At 41.7% G+C, this 27,325-nt stretch overlaps 1 long non-coding RNA gene across 1 annotated transcript; it reads left to right on the forward strand.

Moving 5' to 3' along the window:
- Window positions 1-21,700: 21,700 nt before the first annotated feature.
- LOC117391819 (uncharacterized) lies at window positions 21,701-24,581 on the forward strand. The gene is made up of 3 exons (XR_004543018.2): window positions 21,701-21,749; window positions 23,003-23,057; window positions 23,174-24,581. It is a non-coding gene; the product is annotated as an uncharacterized LOC117391819 (long non-coding RNA).
- The last annotated feature ends 2,744 nt before the right edge of the window (window positions 24,582-27,325 follow it).

Below are 27,325 nucleotides of genomic sequence, written 5' to 3' on the forward strand. Positions count from 1 at the left end.
ACATTGATTCAAATTGCAACTGTTGGCTAATATATATATATATATATATATATATATATATATATATATATATATATATATATATATATATATATATATATATATATATATATATATATATTTATTTATATTTATATATATAACTATATTTATCACTTGTACTTTAAGAGTAAAAAGTAGAAGTATTTCACACATTTTTAAACGGGTACTTAAATACTTTTACTTATGTAGATCTTTTCATGTGATACTTTTACATGTAATTAAACTTTTTACTGTTAACTGTGGGTTAAGTTAATACACATTTTTTTTTTTTTTTATTAAATGCTGCAGTTATATATTATATAATATTGGACAACATATTAACCCTCTGATAACTGTCCTTAAAGCTGCAGTATGTAACTTTTTTTTTGCCAAATACTAAATTAAAATAAAAGGATGTTTTTTCAGGTTGGATGTTTTTCTTGCACTGAAAAACCTTTAATGACATGTGTCCTTACTGTGAGAGGGCTTGCATCTCCACAAACCTCTTATTTGGCCTGAAGCAAGGGCCTTTTCCTGCTTGTCTCCATGGTAATGCTGTTCCTTTGGCTCTGTAAATCTTATCTTCAAGGAGAATGTTCCGAAGTATGACTTTAAGTTTCTTTTTACATTTCCAGTAAAATCTCCAAGGAGACAATCGGATAGCACTTCCTCCACCAGAAAAGTTGCATACTACAGCTTTAACTAGACACAGACTCCACAATGATATTGAGAAAGAGATTTTTAGGAGTTATTATACAGTACTTGGAACAGTAACTCAGGAGTGTGCATCCACTGACCAAAAGGTTAGCAGGTTGATCCCAGGTCCCATAAATGAATACTGCCATGTCCTTGGGCAATACACTTAAACATGTGTCCTTACTGGGAGAGGGCTTGCATTTCCACAAACCTGCCTCTCATTTGGCCTGGAGCTAGGGGCTTTTCCTGCTTGTCTCCATGGCAATGCTGTTCCTTTGGCTCTGTAAATCTTATCTCCATGAAGAATTTTCCGAAGTATGGTTTTACCTTTTTCACGGAATCGCCCAGGTGACATGCCACCTCCAGAAAGTTACCTATTACATTAACATTACTAACATTATACATACTAGAGAATGGATTCCTTGTTTTTGGGTCACAATTTCTAAAACAAATTACTTTTTACTATATAAAAATTCAAATCTTGACTTCAACTGTATTAAATTTCCAGTGTAAAATCAAAACAGCTCAACCAAGCAACCAAGCCTTGCACTATATTTGTGTGTCTGTGTGTGTGTGCGTATGTGCCATTTTCTCAACCAATCAAATACTTCTGCACAGTTACCCACAACAAATGAATGTGTCTGCCTCCTCTGCCCATCCATTTCACGTCTCATTCTCCCTTTGTTATTCTTGCACAAACTCAACCTCTTTTTTTTCTTTCTCTCTTTTCTGATTCACCTGAAGCTTGCCCCAGCGTGCCGCCCCATCACAGCTAACCATCCAGGCCGTGTCAGCATGAGCAGGGTTCACCAGCGATAATGACCCGGGTCTGCTGCACTGTAACGGGGAGCAGGCGGAGCCTCTGTATGGCCTGATCTCAGAGTGTGCCCGTGCATGTGTAAGAGGGGATGGATTTATATGTTTGGTTGTCCTATGTTTGCTCTGTTAACATGAGACTAGCCTGTTACTAACGATGAGCGATTTGGGAAAAATATCAAATTTCATCTGTTTAAGCATTATGATTAGGATTAGATTTGTGATTAAAGTTTAAAAGGGCCTATATTACACTATTTTCTGATCTATGTCATAATGTTGTTTCCTCATCACAAACATACCTGATGTTGTGTTTTGTTTCACATATTCAACACACAACCTCTGCATATTTAGGCCTAGTTTTTCTCTCAAATGGAAAACACTCACACTGTTCCACTGTGTTTTTAAACCCCATACACCTTCAGTAGAAACATTTGGATGATTTCAGTTCTCGAAATGCTGATCTCTACTGAACTAAAGGTAAAAGGTAGCCGTTAACTTGAAAACTCCCACTTCATCACAAGGTGGAACAGAGGATTTTGCGATTTGGAGATATAGACAAACTAATAATAAAGAGTTACTCAAACATGTGTGAATGAAACATGAATGAAACAAAACACAACTGTAGGTCTGTTTTTGAGGAGGTAACAGCATTATAACATGGCTTATAGCTCACAAGAATCTATTTTGTGTAATATAGGACTTTTACGCTCTTGCCGCCACCCTTCATGTCTCCCTCTCCCACTTGGAAAATAAAGACTCCTACGTCAGGATACTCTTTATTGATTACAGCTCCACTTTCAACACAGTTATCCCCCACAAACTAACCCACAAACTGTCATCACTCGGACTAGTCCCCGACCTCTGTGACTGGCTCTTGGACTTACTGACTGACAGGCCCCAGTCTGTCAGGATTGGAAACAGAACTCCAGCCAGCATCACCACAAACATCGGAACCCTGCAGGGCTGTGTCCTCAGCCCCATCTTCTACACCCTGTTCACCCACAATTGCGCCGCATCCCACCCTAAGAACATTATTCTGAAGTTTGCTGACGACACCGCTGTGATAGGTCGTATCACAGCCGGAGACGAGGCGGTCTACAGGAGGAGGTGGACAATCGGGTGACATGGTGGGAAGTCAACAACCTCACTCTCAACACAGACAAGACTAAGGAGATGATAGTGGACGTGAGAAAGAAGATAAGACCTCATCAGCCACTGTTTATCCGGGACCTTGGAGGTGGAGAGAGTGAGAACATCTACAGAACATCTACCATCGCAGAGTCCACAGGAGAGCTGCCTCCATCATCAAAGACCCCACCCACCCCCAGCATGGACTATTCACTCTCCTACCTTCAGGCTGGAGGTACAATGTGAAATACAGGACTATTAGACTTAAAAATCTTTCTTTCCAACGGCCATCAGACTCTTGAACTGCTGAGCAACAGCCCCCCTCCAGGACATTGACTTAAACTTTGAACATGAATAAGTTGCTCTATTATTTATTTGATTCTATTTTTATGTGCCTCTCTTTATCTTATTATTTATCTATTTTATACTTAATTTTTTATATACTTTGGCATCCATTGTGGGCAGCAAATTAAGAATTTCTTTGTATAGGGAAGCATGTTTCTTTACTGTGCATATGACAATAAAAACTTGAATCTCTCTTGGATCTCTTGAATATGAATCTCTTTAAGACTAGTATTCTGCTCAAAGTAGTGTTGTCACAATACTAGCATTTTAAACTCAAATTTGACTCTACGGAATAGACTCGATACGCCCATACCACTCTTTTGACAATGGAATGTGATTTTCAACATTAAATGGTAGTGCTTTCTTTTCTATTCCCATGTGGCCTCATATCTATGTACTCCCTCATTGGTCCAGGTAGATTCCATAGTGAACCATGGGTGTATACTAGTCTATGTGTCTTATACTTGTTTTGATACAGCTCAAGATCATGCTAAAGCTATTCAGGAAAGGTTCATATCTGTCCTGTGAGAATGTGACTTTTTAATATTAATTCATGCTCAAATGAGTAGCTTTGATACTAATTTTATTATCAATTAGTATCTGATTTTCAATACTTTTGAAACACTAGTTCAGGTTTGAGATGTGTCCTCCTGAAGAAATAACAAAAAGACTGACCAACGTATAGAAGAATCACATTTCAGAACATGTTTGTAATGTACACAGAATGAAACACAATATTTAGTTGCTTGTGAAAGAACATATGGTACTTCAAAACTTGGAGCCTTCACAATAGATAGAACATTGCACTTTGTGGATCTATATTTATCGGGGGTACTTTTTCTTTGCCCTATGAGATTTATATTTTTTTGCAATATAAGCTGTGAACTATGGAGGGTAGAATAAATAACTGCTATGACTCAGTATTGATAGAAATGAAAGATCCCCTATTGTGCTTATGTCTGCTATATAGTTATAATCTCTGACATCCGTGGGTCATTATGTTGTAATTTACACATTTTAATTCGCAATATTCATTTAAAACGACTTAATAAAAGCTGTCGGCCCCTCCTACAGATAGCTTTTTTTCCCCAAAATGACTACGCGATGCTGCCGAATCATACGTGTATCACCGATTAAGAAAATAAAACTGGAGAATGAAGTATTTACAGAGCAGCGGGCGTATGGCAGTGAAAACGCGGATTAATAGACAAAATGATGATTAAAGATTGCTCAAACATGCACGAATCACTCCAAATACAACTTGAGGTGAGCAAATGTTGAGGGGGAACAACTACAGCATGGTTGAAAGCTCTGAAAAGTCACTTTAAGAACTCAGGAGTTGCATTCTGCCTTTTATAGTAGCTTGCGGCTCCGAGGGTCACGGCTCTGAGGGTCACGAGTAACTTGCATGCACATTTGTGAGACAACCATTCTGCATTGTTTGCCAAAACTTGAGCCAAAAATATCCATCGTAAGTAACATACTATGTGAAAGAAATTATTGAATGTAGTTTGTATTAGTTTGGATTTGTATGAATAATGGTACGTGTTTGTGTACTAGCTAAATAGCATGGCTGCAATCCCAGCACGGTTTTACAACAACCATGAATGAATCTGAATACCTATGATTTAACATTAAATTATGAATGAATGAAGCACTAGCCTACTTCATTGCCAAAGATATGTTGCTTTTTCAAGCAGTCGAGAAGCCTGGATTTCTAAAAAAAAAAGCAGTCCCACAATACCAAGTCCCAACCAGACAGTTTTTCTCCAGAACAGAGGTTACTCAAATGTACTCCAGTGTAAAGGCTAAAGTATGTGAAATTGGCACAGGCTTGCTGGTTTGCTGCCACCACAGACCTATGGACAAGCAGCGGAGGAGGAGAACCATACATAGGTTTCTCCAATCATTTTGTCAGCGCTGAGTGGGAACTAAAATCATACTGTTTGGAAACCTTACTCTTCCCTCAAGATCACACTGCAGATAGTATTTGGGAAATGATTGAGGATATACTGCAAGAATGGGGGGTTAGCACAGATAAGTTTCTTTGTATGCTAACTGATAATGCCTCAAACGTGTTAAAGGAATTTGAACATTTTCCTGACCTTTGACTTGGGAGTTTGGCCATAATTTGAATTTGGCTATTTCAAAAATTCAAAATCTGAAATGTGTTGAAACTGCAGTGCGAGCCTGTTGTTGTCTTATTCAGGGGTTCTCAAGAAGCTGGAAAAAGAAAAGAGAGCTAAAGAAATGACTCTGCAGATCTCAGCCAAGTCGCTCTTTCATGATGTAGTCACCCGGTGGGGGTCTACATACAGATGCTAGAACTATTTCTTAGCCAGCAACAGGCAATTGGTGCAACATTAGCAGGGGAAAGATGAGCGTGGCAGTGTGTGAGCTCCTTGGTTTCCTTAGCCAGTTCACTGATGCACTTGCAGCGGAGACCAGGGTAACACTCTCTTCTCTGAAAACTGAGATCTTGATCCAAAGCAATGATGATCCTCTACTCATAACTCAAGTGAAGAGGACAATGAGAGAGGACGCGGACCCGAGGAAAGTGCGCTGCGCAGACAGCGTTGCTCCATGCAGGGCTAAAGGCTTGCACTAGCCGACCACCGCCCAGCCTGCTAGCAAACGTGCAGTCTTTGGAGAACAAACTGGACAAGTTACAAGCTAAGATTACATCGCAGAGAGAAATAAGAGAGTGCTTATATCTCTGAGACCTGGCTTTCGGAAAACGTCCCAGACTCCGCCGTACAGCTAGAGGGGAGACCGGACTACAGCCTCCAGTAAGACGAGAGGGGAATGGTGTGTATTTTTATCAACAACTTGTGGTGTAGAGATGTGCGGACTGTATATAAGCACTGCTCACCTGATTTGATCTTTTTACTGCTGAGATGCCATCCTTTCACGTGCGTCTGGCTGCTGTTTATATCCACCTACATGCTAATTACACAAAGGCACTCAGTAAACTGTATGACGTCATCAGTGATTTGGATGCATCCTAATGCTGTTTTTATTGTAACTGGCAATTTCAGCCAGCACAATTTATGGACTGTACTCACTAAATACCACCAGCATGTAGACATTCCCATCCAGGGCAAGAACACTTTGGACCAGATCACCAGGACTCCTCAACCCTCTCTGCAGAGCATCTACCGTCGCAGAGTCTATAGGAGAGCTGCCTCCATGATCACCCCCAGCATGGACTATTCATGCTCCTGCCTTCGGGTCGGCAGTACAGAAGTGTGAAATGCAGGACAACCAGTCTCCAGAACTCTTTCTTTCCAACGGCTATCAGACTCTTGAACTGCTGAGCAATACCCCCCCCCCAGACATCGATTTTTTTTTTTTTTTTAATACTTTGACATCCAATCTGGGCAGCAAAGTAAGAATTTCATTGTATAGGGAAATGTGCATGTTTTATTGAACCCCACTTCAAAGGAAAAATCTTCAGGACATTGTCAGTATCACTGTGCAAGAGGCCGTTAGACTGGTTCTTGTGAATGTGACAAGAACCTCCAGCTGAAGAGATTAGACCCATCTCCACCTCTACACTTGGTAAAGCCAGCACCTAAAGGACTGACTGGCCTACTGAAGAAGATCACAGCAAGAAGGCAGCAGAGAAGTGAAGAACAGAGCACTCTAGAAGAACATGTTTGTTTTAAAATACACACTGCCAAATGTACTAAATACATATTACTAATTAATAATAACACTAAAAATGTTGGTTTGTTACTTTGTTTATGTGCAGGTGAAGGCCGAAGTAGGGGGGCTTTCTCAGGTTCATGTGTTTTATTATAGTCAAGAGTTCTATAATTGGCACATTTATTAACACAACAATGCCATCTGGACTCATTTGTCTACAGATATGTTCTCAACTCATTTTTAATTTCACTTGCAACAAAAAAGCAGTAAAGGTGATTGCTCAGACACCTGCAAATTGGATGATAATTGATGTTTTAGTGACAAAAAAAAAAAAAAGTAAACCTTGGTTTAATAATTATTGTGATAATATTGTTAATTGCAATTATTTTGGTCAAAATAATCGTGAGTCTAAATTTTTATATTGTCCGATCCCTAGTGAATAAGTGGGTGGTTCCTTGATGTAAAGTGCTTTGAGTGCCTTGAAGGAGGAAAAGTGCTTTATAAAAATGTGACCATTTACTTAAGTAACAGAACTGAGTATTTCTTTTACCACTACCGATGGATTCATGTGTCCATTGAAGCTGTGCAATAATCCGAGTGGAGAGAAAGTGATTGGTTTGAATGACACATAGAGATGTAGCACTCCTCCTTATTCCCAAAGGCAGAAAGTCCCAGAGGAGGAGCCGTCTTCTGCATAGTAACATCACTACTTCACTACTTCTACTTATAGTAAATATACAGGGGGAGGCTGGGACTGATTGCAAGCCACACAGGGCGACAAGCCAAATTATTCTGTCTGAGTAGAGATTGACAGACAAAATATCAGGTTTATATTTTTAGTGTAAGGACAATCAGGCTTAAAGGCATACTCTGTAGGTTTTGTGTTGGAGGGTCAATCACCTTCTTGTTTCCATGGAGATATTATTGCTGCTTGTTTCCACAGAGGTGTTATTCCTTTGCCTGTAATGTTTTGTATGGCATTAAACATATATATCTTAATGTAGACAAGCAGGAGATGCCAGCAGGCCAAGTTACAGGTCAGGTCTGTGGAGAGACGTGCCCACTAAGAATGCATATGTTTCAAGGTAGTTATGAACAACAAATGTTTAATGGAGTGGATATGTACTATGGAATAGGGTTGGGACGAGACACGAGATGGGGTCAGTGAGAACGAGATGAGATTTTGAGTTTAAAGTGTCCTCTGTCTGAGCTACGACTCGGCTCTATGTGGAGGAGTTCTTTAGCTACAGCTCATGAAAGATACGCAGCATTCGAGAGCTTGAGCAGTGTAACCCTTTTATGCCTGTGCCAAATGTAAAGACTGAGAATAAAACACACACATATACATACACCTACACAAACACACCTATATACACACATACACATATACACACACACATATATACAAACAGACACAGACACATACAAACATACACACACACACACACACACATACACATATACACACGCATGCATACAAACATACATGCATGCATACACACACACATGCACACATACATACAAGCATACACATACAGGCACACTTATATGCATACAAACATACCGGTACGTGCACGCATACACACACGCACATATACACACACGCATGCATACACACACACACGCATATACACAAGGCAAGGCAAGTTTACTTGTATGGCACAATTCGTACACAAAGTAATTCAAAGTGCTTTACAGAATAAGAAAGACATTAAAACCACACAAATCAAAACAGAAGAAACAGAAGAGTGCAGAATAAAAACCTTTCAGTCGTATGCACAGCTAAACAGAACTGTTTTGAGCCTGGATTTGAACATTGTCAAAGTAGAGGCTTGTCTCACATCTTCTGGAAGACTGTTCCAGGTTTCAGCTGCATAAGCCTGAAATGCTGATTTCCCATGTTTATTCATTACTCTGGGCACCAGTAGGAGGCCGGTCCCTGACGTCCTCAGAGTGCGAGATGGTTCATATGGCACTAACATTTCAGAGATATACTTTGCTGCTAGGCCATGGAGAGACTTGTACACAAGCAAAGCTGCTTTAAAGTCTATTCTTTGAGCTACAGGAAGCCAGTGCAGAGACCTGAGCACAGGACTTATGTGCTCGTACTTCCTGGTTCTAGTCAGGACCCAAGCAGCAGCGTTCTGGATGTACTGCAGCTGTCTTAAGGCTCGTTTGGAGAGGCCAGTGAGCAGGCTGTTACGGTAGTCTAACCTACTGGAGACAAATGCATCGATAGGTCTTGTTAAGTCTAGCTTTGACAGTATACCTTTGATTTTTGTAATGTTTTTAGATGGTAAAAAGCTGCAGATGTTATTGATTTGATGTGGCTGTTAAAGTTCAAGTCTGAGTCCATTATTACCCCTAGATTTCTAGCCTGATTTGAAGGTTTTAGAGAGCGAGACTGGAGGTGACTGCTGACACTTTCTCTATGTTTCTGTGGGCCAAAGATGATGACTTCAGTCTTGTCTGAGTTTAGCTGAAGAAAGTTGTTTTGCCTCCACTCACTGATCTGTTGGATGCAATGGCAGAGTGAATCCACTGGTCCATATTCATCTGCTGCCATTGAGACATAGATCTGAGTGTCATCTGCATAGTTGTGGTAGGACATATTATTGCTGCGTATTAACTGGCCTAACGGCAGCATGTAGAGATTGAACAGCAGGGGTCCCAGGATTGACCCCTGGGGCACCCCACAGCTCAGGGACATTTTATCTGAGACACAATTTCAACAAAGTACTCCCTGTTTTCTAGAAAGGACTTGGACCAGTTTAGTGCTGTACCAGAGATGCCCACCCAGTCCTCCAGTCTCTGTAAGATGATCCCATGATCCACAGTGTAAAAGGCAGCACTCAGATCTAACAGGATCAAGACTTTGCCTGCATCAGTGTTCAGACGGATGTCATTTGTCACCTTGATAAGAGCAGTGTCAGTGCTGCAATGGGGTCTAAAACCTGACTGGAAAACATCAAAGGAGATGTTAATTTGGAGAAAGTTAATACGCTTTTTCGCGGACTTTGCCTAAAAATATCAAATTTGAGATTGGTCGTAATTGTTCAATATCGTGGCATCTTCTTTAGGTGAGGCTTGATAACTGCAGTTTTCAAAGCTCCTGGGAATGTTCCAGATTGAAGTGACATGTTAACTATGCAAGCGAGTGATGATAGCAAACTGTTGAGCACAGACTTTAGAAGTTTAATGGGTAACACATCGAGGTAGCATGTAGATGAACTCAGACTGGTGATAATCTCTTGGACAGTTTTGTCAGTTACAGGTGGAAAGTGAGTCAGCTCTAAGTGTGTAGGTGGCTGCAGGGGTGTTATTTGCATCGTGGAATTTATGACATTTTAATGCCCTGAATCTTGTCATTAAAGAATACTGCAAACTCATTGCACTTAGATGTGGAAATAAGTTCTAACGGCAGCGGAGCTGGGGGGTTCGTTAATCTGTTTACTGTTGCAAACAGGACACAAGAGTTGTTACTGCAACTTCCAATAATGTCAATTCTACATAAAGTGTGGTTGTACATGTGGATCTTTTCTCTGTAAATCTCATAATGAACCTAGAGCTTTGACTTACGCCATTCTCACTCGGCACACCCTTTTCTGTGCCCTGACTGAGTCATCATTCCTCCATGGAGCTTTCTGCTTATCTTTAACCATTTTATCCTTCATTGGGGCAATGTTGTCCAGAACATTCAAAACACTCGAAGTTACAGAGTTCAACAGATCATCAACATTAGAACATGAGGCCTTTTCAAAATGTATCATTTCCATGAACAGCGCACCTGTGTTATCATTTATGTGTCTCCTTCGAACAACTGCAGGACCAGCCACTGGTTTGGGAATGACAGACAGGTCAAAAAAGACACAGAAATGATCAGACAGAGCAACATCCACCACACTGACATTTGAAATATTTACTCCTTTTGTAATGAGCAGGTCCAGAGTGTGCCCTCTGTTGTGGGTGAGCTCGCTGACATGCTGAGTTAGACCAAAGGTTTCAAGGACAGAACTGATCTCTTTAGCATTTCTTCAAACACATTATCCACATGTACATTAAAATCACCTGTAATGACCAAACCTGTGAATATACATGCATACACACGCATACACACACGCATGCATACACTCATACTTGCACGTATGCAATCATATACACACATACACACTCATACACACACACTCTCGATAAGTCACCTTAAAAGTTCCACCATATAGACCTCATAAACCTTTGCTTGATAACTATAGTGTTTCAGCTCTTGTGAAATGGCTGTGGAAATCGCAATGGATGTTATTGTACTATTGAACTTTGTACAGTACAGGCAGTACAATGTATATGGGTTTACACAGTATAGATTTGATCTTATCTTAAATTACCATAATGTTTTTGTTTTTTTCTTGATGTCATCCAGTGTAAGTCCAAGGGCATTCCTCCATGTTTTTAAATCCCGTTCACCTTCACCAGGCTCATTCAGATCTTAAAACTGCTAAAACTGGATTCCTCAAATAATGAAATGCTTACATAATGCTATAATTTGGCATTTTGTTTTATATTTTTCCATTTATTTTTTACACATTTAACTTCCGAGTGGGAAACTGAGAGTATGACACTCTGACAGTGCTGCAGATCACTTGACACCACGGGCCCAAATCATTCAGTTATTTTGAGACGGCCCAAAATGTCAGGTGAGCTTCCATAATAACCGTACAGTACTTTTGGCGATACCATTAGTGTCCCTTTGAGGAATTACTCTGGAGAAATCATTTTGTTTATTGTCCCCATGACAGATAAATGAAAGATCCACTCTCTCCTCCCCGAAAAAGCCCCTGTAACCTTTGCACACTGCACTGGTCTGTCGATCATGATCTCAGAATAACACAGAACACAAGCTTTAACTCAATCCCTCTGTTTACACCAGACTCTGTGGCAGCTGCGCCTTTTCACACACTTTTTCTATTTTCATTATTTTTCTCACCATATTTATTATAGTTTTGTGTCTTTTAAATTGTTATTGAGTGAAACCATAAACTATATATATAAATGGACATAGGTAACCTGCTAGCTGCAACGTTCCAAATAGGTAGTGATCATGGGTGCGCTTCTGGCTCCATCAACTCTGGCTCGTGATGTTGGTCTTAAATTGTCCGTATTAACCTGCTCTACATGATCCTAGTATTTTTATTTCACTATTGTGTCTGTAAATCAAGATAAGAACATTAATAACGAACAAATCAGGTGTCTTCTTTCCCCGAGGTTGCTCTCGCTAGCGTTAGCAACAGGTTTGATTGACAGCTAAGCACACACTCCCTGTTAAACTAGTGGTGCGGGAGGGAAAGGGCGTTATCGTTAACAGCCTTGCTCCAGATTGGCTCTTTGGTTGCTATGATACTCTTGGTCAGAATTCCAAATATGAAACTCAGCTCCTATATTGGCCTCTATAACTGCTAGCCTCGATGAGCTTGATTTGATTGGAGCCAAACGCTACAGGTGACATTACACTGAGCAGGATTCACCTTTAGATGAACAACTACTACTACTACTACTACTACTACTACTACTACTACTACTAGTACTCCTATGCTACTTTTCAGAGAGATGAAAAGAGTATGATAAAAGTAATTTTTTTGTTTATTAATTTCCCAATGTTGAAAGTCTATCTTTGTCGATTAAATTTTAATTAAATTATAAAAACTGATCAATTTATTTCTTAAATCACAATAAAGCTAAACTTCCAGCTTGTGAGAATGTACACACACTTTCACCATCTCTTCTCTCATTATTTCAGATGATTTATTGGAATCAGATCCAGCCGATAATGTGGCAGACTTTACATTTTAAAGGTCAAAAACTATTCAGGGCACATTTGTAGGTGGTGTGTTCTGCTCTATGTATCAAACAAAATGACCTGAGTGACTTTAGTGGTGAATGCAATGGTACAGACTCAAAATCCCATGATGCTTAGGGTCAAAGCTGGCCTCTAGAGTGACCACATGTCCTGCAGCGGTTTAATTGTCTTTGGAAATGGGGGCAAAGTCACATAGCACAGTATTAAACTCTATATTTAAAAGGGGGTATTTTACTTCTCTGGGGTATTCTGGGCTGACACAGAACATATTTAGACCGCCATGTTACCTTTTGTTGTTCATCCCACTAATGAAGCTACTGCACATCACTTCAGGTTTGTGGAGTTGTAGTGTATAGTTTTGTATCATGCTTTTGTATACTTATTGATAATTGTCATGTGGGAGCATGGGGGATGTAGGCTTGCGGGTGAAACATTGGACAGAATCTTACAGCTAACCGCAAGGAGGGTTCGAATAGAGACCCGAAGAGATCGCTAAATCATCAAACATGGCCTTGACGCGTCGCGTATCTGCCGTTGATGCGGCGCGTCTTGAGCGTTCAGGTATCAAGCGCTTTGTTCACGCATCCAAAAACAGAAAAATCTGGACTTTTAGACGTTTGGTGCACAGTGTCACCCAATCAGAGAGTACGCTTACTATCCAGAAGTAGAAAGACATCAGCAAACTAGTGGCAACTTAATTATACTGGGTGCACCGACTAGTCTAAAGGCTAGTCACAGACATGCCTCCGCAGAGCTGATCGCCTCCGTTGATGGGTTTTATGTAATAAATACATTAAAGTCACTCTCTCAACTTGGTCTGCTGCGATCACAAAGACACAGGGAAAACAAAACATCCGAAGGCACTCGCAGACCACAATGGACGCTCTGGACACGCATTAAGATGACGTATGTCTAGAGCGTCCATGACGCGCATCGGAAGCGTTTGTCCTTAAATCTAAAGGCGTCCAACTAGAGGCATCCAATGTGTTCTTGACGCCCCAGAGTCACACTGCTAGCATCGAATATTTATGTAAATTTGGTTGAATGCATTCTGTACTGTACAGGAGACACAGCACATCAGGACACAATGCGCCTTCATACACTGTAAATGAAGCATGCAAAATTGCACAAAAAAAATCTTCAAGACTGCAAAAAGTGAACAGTGAACTGTGATATAGTGAGGAACCACTGTATACAGTTAACACGATACATGGGAAAAGAACAATGAAACACCAAGATATCCTGTGTAGCTAGTATTAAATGCCAGGGAGAAGAAGTGGGTTTTCAGTCTAGTCTTAAACTGCAATAAAGACTGAGAACATCTGACAAACCATGGTCTGGGCCCTGCCACAGAAAAGGCTCTGTTACCTCTGGTCTTGAGCCAGCTAACCTCAGGGCTCTGGGTGGAGTACAGGACTGTAGTAACACGAGCAGCAGTGTTCTGGACATTCTTTTAGCTCGGCAGAGAGCCCTGGTCCAGCCCCATCGACAACAAATTACAATAATCCAAACACGATGTTGCAAATGTGTGGTTAGCGTTTTCAAAATCCGCCTGTGGGAGGTACGGCTTTACTTAAGATCACTCATAAAGTCCAGCTTCTTTCAGTTTAGGCTCCTTGCTAATGTGCTTATCCAGTTTGAACATAACACAAATTTATACTAATATCACAGTTTTATACAGTTTTGAAGGTGCAGTGCCTCACTCTTCAGGGGTGAGTATGCCATCTGCTTGAGATGTTATTTGCCATGAATGTTCCAAGGTATAGCATTTAACTTGTTTATCTTCATAAGTACAAGCAAGTAACAACACCAGGCCAAGTTATAGGTATTGGATAAGTTTAATACCATACTGTGGACCATTTCAGCCAAAGCAATAATGTCTCTAAAGAAAAGCTTCACAGTGCAGCTTTAACACATGCCGATCTCATATGCGCAGTATTTAGTTTTCCCATGTCATAAAAGGTCATATAGGTAAAGTGCTTTATAATTCTCCTGATGAGCATTTCTGAAGCTTGCATCATGTGTGTGTTGCCTCCTTGACTTGAAAATTAAATTGAAAGTATAAACTATAAAGAATCTAAGTGATCCGTATGCCTTGAGAATATAAATGTGTTTAACTGGCTTTAGGTCGCGCCAGGTTCTGGTCAAAAGTAGAAACGGCTTTGACAAAATCACATGACTGTAATTGTGTCGACTGACTCTAATCTTCATAGCAGCGTGCCACACTTCTCCCATTTACTACTATTACTACTACAACTACTACTACAGGTACTGCTGTTGCTACTACTGCTACTAGTAGTAATACTGCTACTGGTGCTGTTGCTACTACTGCTGCTGGTAAAGCTACTGGTACTGCTACTGGTGCTGCTGTTACTACTGGTACTGCTACTGGTGCGGTTGCTACTACTGCTACTGGTAATAATACTGCTACTGGTGCTGTTGCTACTACTGGTACTGCTACTAGTGCGGTTGCTACTACTGCTACTGGTAATAATACTGCTACTGGTGCTGTTGCTACTACTGCTGCTACTACTGGTACTGTTACTGCTACTGGTGCTGCTGCTAATATTGTTGCTACTACTGGTACTGCTACTGCTACTGGTGCGGTTGCTACTTCTGCTGCTACTACTGCTACTGATGCTGCTGCTACAACTACTGCTACTATTGCTACTGTTACTCCTACTGGTACTGCGAATACTAATGCCACTATTACTGCTACGGCTACTATTATTACTACTACTGCTTCTCCTGCTACTGCTACTATTACATATTTGTAACCGGACATAATTGTTTTTGAACACCGTTTGGCCTCTATGACATATTGGTAGTTAAACCCCTGCTTTATGAAGTTCAGTGTGCCCTTGAGCAAGACACTTCAACAATACCTACCATATCTGTATACATTTGTTGAGGTTGGAAAGGCCACAATTTGTCACAGCACTATAACAATGGTACATTACTATTGTTTTTGACATTGCAGCTAAGAGATGTAATGGCACCGGCCCCAGTTCCGTACACCAGAGATGTTATGTAGTGCTACTTGAATATTAAAATTGCTATTACGTAAGAATCACACAGAGAATCATAAGGGATCAAAGTCAAGTGAAATTTATTTCTAAAGCACATTTAAAAACAAACACAACTGCCCGAAGTGCTGCACAAAGGCGATATAAAGTACAGTCTTGTAAAACAAAACATGCAAAACAGGATGGAAGAACATAAGTGTCCTGCTCTGCTCGCGTTAAAAGCCAATGCAACAAAGATTTCAAAATAAAGATTGGGCCGTTCTCACACTCAGACGAAGATTGTTCCAGAGTCTGGGACCTGCTACAGCAAAACATCCCCCCGGTCCCCTCTAGTTTTTAGCTAAGACCTTGGAACTTCCAAACTCGTCTGGTCTACTGATCTCAAAGTTCTACGGGGAAAATGGACAGAAATAAACTCAGAGAGACAGGGAGGGGTCAGCCCATGGAGACATTTAAAAACCATCAACAGAATTTTAAAATCAAAGTCATATGAATAAAAATGTGTTCATCTTGCTATAGTTCAGCCGAGGTTCCCTGTTGAAACGTACAAGAGCCGTGACACAAAGACGTGACTGTAATTGTCCTCACTCTAATCTCTGTAGCAGCAGTGGGTCCGCTTCCTTTCCCCAGCCCTTTCGCTCTGTCAAATCAGCACGAAAAGGTTAAGTTGGCCTCTTCCACGCCACTGCTCACCTGCGGGACCGTCTCGGATACAGATCAGACTGCGATCAATTAAATGTGTGTGTGGTTAGCGGATTAGCCATACACCTCCAGCACGCGCCCCCGATGTCTGCTGCCTATCCAATAACGTTCAGGTAATGGAGCTAGCGACGCCATGTCCCCTGGGGTAGATTAGTGCCCCCTCCCTCGTAACATATTAAGTACAAGCTCCAGGCATTCAAACCGCACGAAACTCGGATCTTTGAAGAAGACATTTACCTGAACATTTAGGTTTGAGCAATTTCATACAGATCACGCTCCCACTGCGCCGATTCCCTCAGAGATTAGCCAGATGGAGCTGTGCCGTACTGAGATTTAAGGAGTTTTTGAATCCCGGGAGGTTCAATATATTCACTTAAAAAGACTGTAGCAATATTTGTGGTTAAGTTGGGGTTGTTTTATAATTGGGTTGAACAATGTATGTATCAGTATCACAATATCAGCTGGGATTCTCTATCTCTACTGAACGCAAGGTAAAAGCAAGTAGTTAACTTGGAAACTACCACTTCATGACATCACAAGGTGGAACAGAGCAGTTTGAGTTTGCCAATGTAGATCGTCTAACAATGCTGGATTACTCAAACATGTGAATAAAACAAAACACAACTCCAGGTTTTGATAAGGTAACAACATTCTAACATACCTTGAATCTCATAAGAAACTATTTTGAGTAATACAGGAGCTTTAAGTTCTTCTTTTGACACTGTTTGACTAGCAAACAAATGCACGTGCATTTTAGTTTTAATTCGACAGGACATATTGTGCCATTAAATATTGTATTTTTCATTTATAGTGCATCTCTGCTATCATAAAAAAAATAGTTTGCTAGTTGCTAGTTGTGTCATCCCCTCCCCGAACCGCCACCTTAACGTGGTGGAGGGGTTTGAGCACCCGAATGATCCTGGGAGCTATGTTGTCAGGGGCTTCATGCCCCTGGTAGGGTCACCCATGGCAAACAGGTCCTCGGAGACGGGTCTGACTAAGAGCGGTTCAGAAGCCCCCATGGATAGAAAAACAGCGAGGCCAGTTACGTCGCCCGGACTGGCGTTACCGGGGCCCCACCCTGGAGCCAGGCCTGGGGTGGGTGCTCGGCAGCGAGTGCCTGGTGGCCGGGCCTTTCCCCACGGGGCCCGGTCGGGCCCAGCCCGAAGAAACGACGTGGGGCCGTCCTCCCGTGGACCCACCACCTGCGGGAGGAGCCATGAGGGGCGGGTGCGGAGAGATCCGGGCGGCAGTCGAAGGCGGGGACCTCGACGACCGGATCTCCGGACATGGAGACTAGCTCTGGGGACGTGGAATGTCACCTCGCTGGGGGGGAAGGAGCCTGAGCTTGTGCGGGAGGTTGAGCGTTACCGGCTAGATATAGTCGGCCTCACCTCCACGCACAGCTTGGGCTCTGGAACCCAACTTCTTGAGAGGGGTTGGACTCTCCATTTCTCTGGCGTTGCCCGCGGGGAGCGGCGGCGAGCTGGTGTGGGCTTGCTCAATGCCCCACAGCTCAGCCGCTGCGTGTTGGGGTTCACTCCGGTGAACGAGAGGGTCGCGTCCCTGCGCCTTCGGGTCGGGGACAGGTCTCTCACTGTTGTGTCGGCCTACGGGCCAAACAGCAGTGCAGAGTACCCGGCCTTCTTGGAGTCCCTGGGAGGGGTACTAGACAGTGCACCAACTGGGGACTCCGTTGTTCTCCTGGGGGACTTCAACGCCCATGTGGGTAACGACAGTGACACTTGGAGGGGTGTGATTGGGAGGAACGGCCTCCCCGATCTGAACCCGAACGGTGTTTTGTTATTGGACTTCTGTGCTAGTCACAGCTTGTCCATAACAAACACCATGTTCGAGCACAAGGGTGTCCATCGGTGCACGTGGCACCAGGACACTCTAGGTCGGAGGTCGATGATCGACTTTGTTGTCGTGTCATCTGACCTCCGACCGCGTGTCTTGGACACTCGGGTGAAGAGAGGGGCTGAGCTGTCAACTGATCACCACCTGGTGGTGAGTTGGATCCGCTGGCGGAGGAGGAAGCCGGACAGACCTGGCAGGCCCAAGCGCATTGTGAGGGTCTGCTGGGAACGTCTGGCGGAGCCCTCTGTCAGGGGGATCTTCAACTCCCACCTCCGGGAGAGCTTCTTCCTGATCCCGGGGGAGGTTGGAGACATGGACTCCGAGTGGGCCATGTTCTCCACCTCTATTGTCGATGCGGCTGCTCGTAGCTGTGGTCGTAAGGTCTGTGGTGCTTGTCGCGGCGGCAATCCCCGAACCCGGTGGTGGACACCGGAAGTAAGGGATGCCGTCAAGCTGAAGAAGGAGTCCTATCGAGCCTTGTTGGCTCGTGGGACTCCTGAGGCAGCTGATGAGTACCGGCGGGCCAAGCGTGCCGCGGCTCGGGCAGTCACAGAGGCAAAAACTCGGGGTTGGGAGGAGTTCAGGGAGGCCATGGAGGAGGACTATCAGACGGCCTCAAAGAGATTCTGGCAAACCGTCCGACGCCTCAGGAGGGGGAAGCAGTGCTTCACCAACACTGTTTACAGTGCGGGTGGAGAGCTGCTGACTTCGACTGGGGATGTTGTCGGGCGGTGGAAGGAATACTTTGAGGATCTCCTCAATCCCACTGTCACGTCTTCCGAGGAGGAAGCAGAAGCTGGGGACCCAGAGGCGGACTCGTCCATCACCCTGGCTGAAGTCACTGAGGTGGTTGGCAAGCTCCTCGGTGGCAAGGCTCCGGGGGTGGACGAGATCCGTCCTGAGTGCCTCGGGTCTCTGGATGTTGTGGGGCTGTCTTGGCTGACACGTCTCTGCAACATCGCGTGGCGGTCGGGGACAGTACCTGTGGAGTGGCAGACCGGGGTGGTGGTCCCTCTGTATAAGAAGGGGGACCGGAGGGTGTGTTCCAATTACAGGGGAATCACACTCCTCAGCCTTCCCGGTAAGGTCTATTCCAGGGTACTGGAGAGGAGAATCCGACCGATAGTCGAACCTCGGATTCAGGAGGAGCAGTGTGGTTTTCGTCCTGGTCGTGGAACACTGGACTAGCTCTATACTCTCCATCAGGTCCTCGAGGGCTCATGGGAGTATGCCCAACCAGTCCACATGTGTTTTGTGGATCTGGAGAAGGCATTCGACCGTGTCCCTCGTGGTGTCCTTTGGGGGGTGCTCTGGGAGTATGGGGTCCGGGGCTCTTTGCTAAGGGCTGTCCGGTCCCTGTATGACCGGAGCAGGAGCTGTGTTCGCATTGCCGGCAGTAAGTCAGACCTGTTCCCAGTGCATGTTGGACTCCGCCAGGGCTGCCCTTTGTCACCGGTTCTGTTCATTATATTTATGGACAGAATTTCTAGGCGCAGCCAGGGGCCGGAGGGGGCCTGGTTTGGGAACCACAGGATTTCATCTCTGCTGTTTGCAGATGATGTTGTCCTGATGGCTTCTTCGAGCCAGGACCTGCAACAGGCACTGGGGCGATTTGCAGCCGAGTGTGAAGCGGCTGGGATGAGAATCAGCTCCTCCAAATCCGAGGCCATGGTTCTCGACCGGAAAAAGGTGGTTTGCTCTCTCCGGGTGGGTGGTGAGTCTCTGCCCCAAGTGGAGGAGTTCAAGTATCTCGGGGTCTTGTTCACGAGTGAGGGAAGGATGGAGCGGGAGATTGACAGGCGGGTCGGTGCAGCGTCTGCAGTGATGCGGTTGCTGTATCGGTCCGTTGTGGTAAAGAAGGAGCTGAGCCGGAAGGCGAAGCTCTCGATTTACCGGTCAATCTACGTTCCTACCCTCACCTATGGTCATGAGCTCTGGGTAATGACCGAAAGGACAAGATCGCGGATACAAGCGGCTGAAATGGGCTTCCTCCGCAGAGTGGCCGGGCGCACCCTTAGGGATAGGGTGAGGAGCTCGGTCACACGGGAGGAGCTCGGAGTAGAGCCGCTGCTCCTACACGTTGAGAGGAACCAGTTGAGGTGGCTCGGGCATCTGCTCAGGATGCCTCCTGGACGCCTCCCTAGGGAGGTGTTCTGGGCATGTCCCACCGGGAGGAGGCCCCGGGGAAGACCCAGGACACGCTGGAGGGACTATGTCTCTCGGCTGGCCTGGGAACGCCTTGGGGTCCCACCGGAGGAGCTGGAGGACGTGTCCGGGGTGAGGGAAGTCTGGGAGTCCCTGCTTAGACTGCTGCCCCCGCGACCCGGCCCCGGATAAGCGGAAGAAGATGGATGGATGGATAGTTGTGTCATTGGGCAAGACATTTCACCCACAATGCCTTCAGTGTCTATACTGGTTCATGAATGACTTACATGAGTGCTAATGTCCTGCTTATGTGATGGACAACCTAGTTTCCAGTGCAATACCTGAACATAACTCTTGCTACTGCTACTACAACTACTACTACTACTATTGATACTACTAATACCACTTCTGATACATTTACTACTATTACTTCAACAACTACTACCACTGTTAACTCTTTATCTGCTACTATAACTACTACTATATACTGATAATACTTGCAGTGGTGGAAGAAGTACTCAATTTTGTTGAGCAAAAAAATCTCAAGGAGATATAAGGTACCTGTTTAAAAATGTAGTTTAAGAGTCAAGTTCGCACAGATTTTTGAGATCTAATAAAACTTCAAATGTGGTTGTGTTTTTTTAGCAGTTTTAATTTGTATTATTATTATTATTATTATTTTGTTTGTTTGTTTGTTTGCTCGAATTATGAAGGTGTTAAAAATAAACCCTCAGCTTTTTCAGCAGGTCTCAAACAATAATAAAAAAAAAATACTTTTACTTTTCAGTCCAGTTTAAAAATGTAGTGGAGCAGAAAGTACAAATAGATGCTCTCAAATGTAGTGGAGTAAAAATAAAAATTATCTACTTTAACATTTACTTAAATACAGTATAGATAGATACATAAAATTTGTACTTAAGGACCTTTTTTTGTTTTGTTATGTTCCACCAGTGACTTCTTCTGATACTGTTCCTACTACTACTACTACTGTTACATAAAATTTGTACATAAGGACCTCTTTTTGTTTTGTTACGTTCCACCATTGACTTCTTCTGATACTGTTCCTACTACTACTACTACTACTACTGTTACTACTACTACCACTACTACTACTACTACTACTACTACTACTACTACTACTGCAACTACTTTTACTGCAACTAATATTACTGCTCTGATACTGTTTTACAACTACAAGCCACTGTAAAGCACACTATTTACTGGAAATCATATGCTCTGCAAAAGTGAAAGTGAAACTGTATAGAAAATAGAGAAATACCATTGTTTAAACTTTTACTTTTTTACTAGTTCATTTATTTTTACATTTTACTGTTTAAAATCACAAAACAGATCTGAGCACACAACACCAAAACTTAAGTGTGAGAATAATGCAGTGTTTGTGGTAAACTGTTGTGACGAGACAGGAGAGGAAAGGGTTACAGTCTGAGGTTCCTGTTGAAGATATATATCTGTGTGAAATCATTTCTGCAGCAGAGGGCACACTGTTCACTGTGGTAAGTATTCTCTTGTTTTTCATGTGTTTTGGGGCAGAAGTATACTTTACGATCAAATTGCAATGGTATAGAAACTGAACTAACAACTTAGGAACTTTTCAAACAAATATTCAAGTTGTTATATAAACATGTCTAGACTAAAGAGAAGGTCTTATTATAATAGTACTCCCTAGTGCTGTGCTGGTTTAGGCAGGTTGTTTCCTGTTATGTGATGTCTATCAAATTTACCTGTATCTTTAATTTCCTTGTGTGTGGTATCCTTTTTATTACTGTAATGTGGTGATAGATTATTGAGATACAAGTTCCTCATGTGTAAATGGTCTGTATGGTCTGATGTAAAATGTCTGAAGAATACAAAAGAAAGCTCATGTTATGTTAGACTGGAGGTGGGATTAAATATATTTTCTTGTTCCCTCTCCTTTCTGGGCAAAAGTAAAAAAAAAAAAAAAAAAAAAAAAAAAAATTGACCATGTACAGTTAGAACATTAATGTTGCCTTGGGCTGATTTACACCTGCAGTCCCCCTGCCAGAGAGAAGAACAAACCACAAACATTTGTCAAAACAGACGAGTGTTTTTGTTGCTGTTTTTGTTCCTGATTGATTGATTGTTCTTGTTCGAACACATTGATCTCGACATCATTATGTATATTATGTTATTGTGTTTCATCGTAAAATAAAGTGAAATGTTTACTTGACATAAATTATACATTAAATAAATAAATCAATAAATACATAATAAATAAATCAATAAATACATAATAATAATAATAATAATAATAATAATAATAATAATAATAATAATAATAATAATAATAATAATAATATTGATACATTGAAAAAAGGCATTAAAATGTAATAGTAAAATAAATAAAAATTAAATAATGACTTTAAATAAAATAAAACATACATTATTATTATTATTATTATTATTATTATTATTATTATTTTATTTATTTTGTATTTTTTTTTATTTTTTTTCTATGAACTAAACTTGTAAGTCACTGACTAGAGGCTGTGTCTGTGTTTATAAAGGGAGGTAATGTAGACTTTATGGTCCCTGTAAGAAATGTCTGGATCTGACCCATCCCCAGCAGTGGGTGACCGCAGTGCAGTGCGTAGTGCCTTTACTGTAGCACTTTGAGATTTGTTGTTCAAATGTAAAGTGTGTTATAAATAAAATGTATTATTATTATTATTATTATTATTATTATTATTATTATTATTATTTATGTGTTCTTCTGTTCTTTTTTCAGTTTCTATCTGTGGCGTGTAGTGGGCACACCTAGGGTCAAAAATGGAGGGTGACAGGTGAGGACGCTTTTAATCAAATCTGAAAATGTACTTTTAGAGTCTCTGACCCTGTAGTGTGTTTCATGTCTGGTACCAACATTGTAATGGGCTGCTTTTATTTGGACATTTTGCAGAAAAGGAAGAAGAAACAGTGAAGATAAGAAATCTTCTACAAAATCTGTGCTTTATACGGTGGGCGGTACCGTGGGAGCAGTCACTTTGGCGGCCTCAGGAGTGAATCCTTTGGTTGTCCCGGTTGCAGCGGCAGCAATGGGAATTGGATATTTGGTTCGGAAAGCAGCAGAGAAACTGAGCTAAAGTTAACGTAATTGGTGCATTTTTTAATTAATAATATAATATCCAGTCTGCAATTATGTATGTTATATTTTTACACAAGTGTTTGGACAATATAACCAAGATTAAACAACACTGAAGAAGACATGGCTCAATATTTACCCTAAAGTCTGATGAAGAGGAGTTATAATAGTCAGAATGGGCATTTCTTATGTTTGGGAAGATGTTTACAAGTTTGCAAGTTAGGGACAAGTTATAACACGACTTAAATCTCACAAGAATCAATTTCGTGTAATATATGTATGACCTTTAAGGAAGTTACATACTGCAACTTTAGGGATGCTCTGTAAGACTTGGTTAGCATCTGTACAGACACGCATTGACTTGGTTGAGCGTGTTCCAAGTCAAATCAGTGAAATGGCTCCCCTGCCTCGTCCCACTGCCTGATAGCCTCTCAACAGCTCCTCATTATCCACGCTGCTGCAGTTTGAGTTTGATTGATCGCTCATAAAACATGCATGACCCTTATGAATTATTGTGAGAGAACATCCAATAAATTGTTTTAGATGGCTTATTACAACAACGTAACCGGGCTGGCATATTAAATTATTTGCAATCGTGTAAATCATAGAATCAATTTGAAAATAACCCCATTAAAAGACATCGTGGTGACGTTGCTCCACTTTTGCTACAACTGAACCAACTCCGGCCACAGAGGGGATTTTTGTCATCAATCAAAAGGTATTAGAACGCTAATAAGATGTTAGCTTAAAGTGGGAAGGGGGAAGGAACGAGTGTGCGGTCAGGGGTAAAGCCGTTTCGAAAATGTAATCTATAATGAGAAGAGAGGTGACAATCTCAGACTATTATTTTAGTGTAAGAAAAGTAAAAGAAAAAATAATAATAAAGTCTTCTGATCAGGCTATAATGTTGTTTCCTCATCACAAACATACCTGGAGTTGTGTTTTGTTTCATTCATACATGTTGAACACACAAACTCTGCATATTTAGGCTGAGTTCTTGTCTCATACGGAAAACACTCTGTTCCACCTTGTGATGTCATCATGTGTTAATACAGGAAGTGCTCCATTGTGTTTTTAAACTCCATACATCCTCACTTGAATCATTTGGATCATTCCAGCCCAGGAATTTCAGTCTCTACTGAACTAAAGGGAAAAACGTAGCTGTTGACTTGAAATATCACTTCATGACATCGCAAGGTGGAACAGGACATTTTAAAAAATGTAGACAGACTGGCTCTAGTGAGTTAAGACAGCTGTTGTTTTGCTCTTGTTTTGACATGGATTACAGCCTACAGTAGCCCTTGTGTTCAGAAAATAAACAACCAGAAAAAAACTTGCTGTATTTCCTTGTTTGTTTAGTATTAGTTTTGATTTGTTTTGTTTTGAACCGGCACAGATCTTTTTTATCAGTTCATAATTTCATGCTGACCATTTAAATTTCATTACCATCTGCTAATCCATTTATATCTCGCTAACAAACCAACAAAGCTACGAGAACATGATTATGGCTGTGTCTGAAAGTCCACACTATTCCCAACAGGGGGCACTATTTCAAATGTCCAATTGGTAAAAAAGGTAGCACACTCAATATTTCCCACAATGCACTTTGAAAAGTAATGTCCATAAAGCAGATAGAAGAGCTGGTTTATCGCACTGTTGATTCTTGATTATGATTAGACAGCAACGGTTTATTTAAAAGTGTTTTAAAGTTGCTAGTGTTAGCCTCTTACCTTAGCTCGAGCTTTTAAAAGAGTGATAATTTTCACATTTCAGACAAAAAGCTAATGTATCCAGTTTGTATACGTGAGATCCATGTTGACAAAAACATGTATAATTATTATTAGTCCATAAATACTCATGTGCCAGTCCAATCAGATTATTCTTTATGACAGCAATCAAGTTTTGTCAGTTTTGTCTTTTTTCACCCAGACCCAGAGTCACATGACCTGAAAGTAGTGAGCTCTGTGTCCAAATCGCTCTGTGAATGAGTGCACTATAGAGTCCACTAAAGAGTTCTGGGCTGTGTAGTGAATGAGGGGTTAGGGACTAGAATGGACATTTGGACACAGCCTATGTGTAACTCTTAAGAAGCGGCCAACTGCTACTTACACTTTTTTTTATAAAGCTATAACATAATAAAGCCACCATAAAGGAAAAAATATTGGATCAATTTTTATAACAGGTCAAACACTGAATTAATAGCAATGCTGACTTTCTTTCCATTTTCAAATTTTTTTTTTGTCCGACCCTTCTTGCAGTCAGCGAGTTTCTAGGAAATACTGATTTTTTTTTTATTTTTATGAATGCACGGCTGGTCTCTGGGTTTGTCATGCGTTTTTGAGTGGTAGTGACCCTGCTTCACCTCTGGGGGGGTCCCATGGGTGAACAGAGGAGACGGGGGGAGACGAGGAGAGGAGGGCTGCGACGGGGTGGGAGGGGGCAGTGGAGGTACAGAGAGGGGGACACTCACCAGCGACCTTGAGCTCCCATTGGGACCATAGTCAAACTCCACACTCAAACTGAAGGACTGTTTGACTTGAACGGTCATGGGGTCTGAGAGGATTCGAGTGGTTCATAAGAGGCACTTTACTTTGCCGGTTATACACAGGAATAATGGAGGAATAATGAGGAATAGGTAAAAGTGGTGGTTCAAGCATTGGGTTAAAAGGAGACTACTGCAGCTGTTTTAGTAAGTCCGTTTAATAGACCTATCTGAAAGTCTAATCCAAATTATTGGTCCCAAGCCTGAAAAAATTGGGAGTAGCATTGGGGCATGATTTTTTTTTTCTCTTTAATTATTTCTTGAGAATACAATTATCAAATTCATACACAGACAAATATAAAATGCACTGCACATATTTATATAACCCATAACTGGACATATTTTGCAATGTGTTTTCAAAATACGTAATCTAAGGGTAATAATGGACTCAGACTTGAACTTTAACAGCCGGCAGTCAAATCAATAACATGTGCAGCTTTTTACCATCTAAAAAAATACTGCAAAAAATTAAAGGTATAGTGTCAAAACCAGACTTGGAGAGACTTATCCATGTATCTCCAGTAGGTTAGACTACGGTAATGGCCTGCTCACTGGTCTCTCCAAACGAGCGTTAAGAGAGCTGCAGTACATTCAGAACGCTGCTGCTTGGGTCCTGACTAGAACCAGGAAGTACTAGCACATAAGTCCTGTGCTTAGGTCTCTGCACTGGCTCCTGTGGCTAAGAGAATAGACTTTAAAGCAGGTCTGTATGAACAAGTCTCTCCATGGCCTAGCACCAAAGTACATCTCCCACATATTAGTGCCATATGAACCATTTCGCACTCTGAGGACTTCAGGGACTGGCCTTCTGCTGGTGCCCAGAGTCAGGACTAAACAAGGACTAAACATGGGGAATCAATGTTTCAGTTTTATGCAGCTAAAACCTGGAACAGGCCTCTACTTTGACAATGTTTAAATCCAGGCTCCAAACGGTTCTGTTTAGCTGTGCATATGACTGTTTTTATTCTGCACTTTTCTCTTTTAATATTAACTTTATGATGATTATGTTTTGATTTGTTTGCATTGTGATTTTAATATCTAACTTATTCTGTAAATCACTTTGAAAACTTCTTGTACTAATAGTGTTATACAAACATACTTGCCTTGTCTATTATCGTGAGAGCTATGGGACCTTAGACAGTGATCTGTTAGTATGCCAAATATGCCTGAAGCAATTTGTATTTCTGTAATGTATTGCAAACTGGTTTATTTCTTATAGAGACAGTGTTTAGTACAATACGAGTGTTAAAAAGGAACATGTATTGTACAGGATAAAGGGAATGTGGTAGTTTACACCTGTAGTCCTTGGGCAGGCTGTTATAGTCTATAATAAACTTTTGAGATGAGCTGCTGATCTTAGATGAACTGACAGGAAAATAAAAAACATTACTTTTAAAAATATATCAAGTAAACAACTCTTTTGTGTT

Source organism: Periophthalmus magnuspinnatus, chromosome 3 (genome assembly GCF_009829125.3).
Source record: "Periophthalmus magnuspinnatus isolate fPerMag1 chromosome 3, fPerMag1.2.pri, whole genome shotgun sequence".
Classification (NCBI taxonomy): Eukaryota; Metazoa; Chordata; class Actinopteri; order Gobiiformes; family Gobiidae; genus Periophthalmus; species Periophthalmus magnuspinnatus.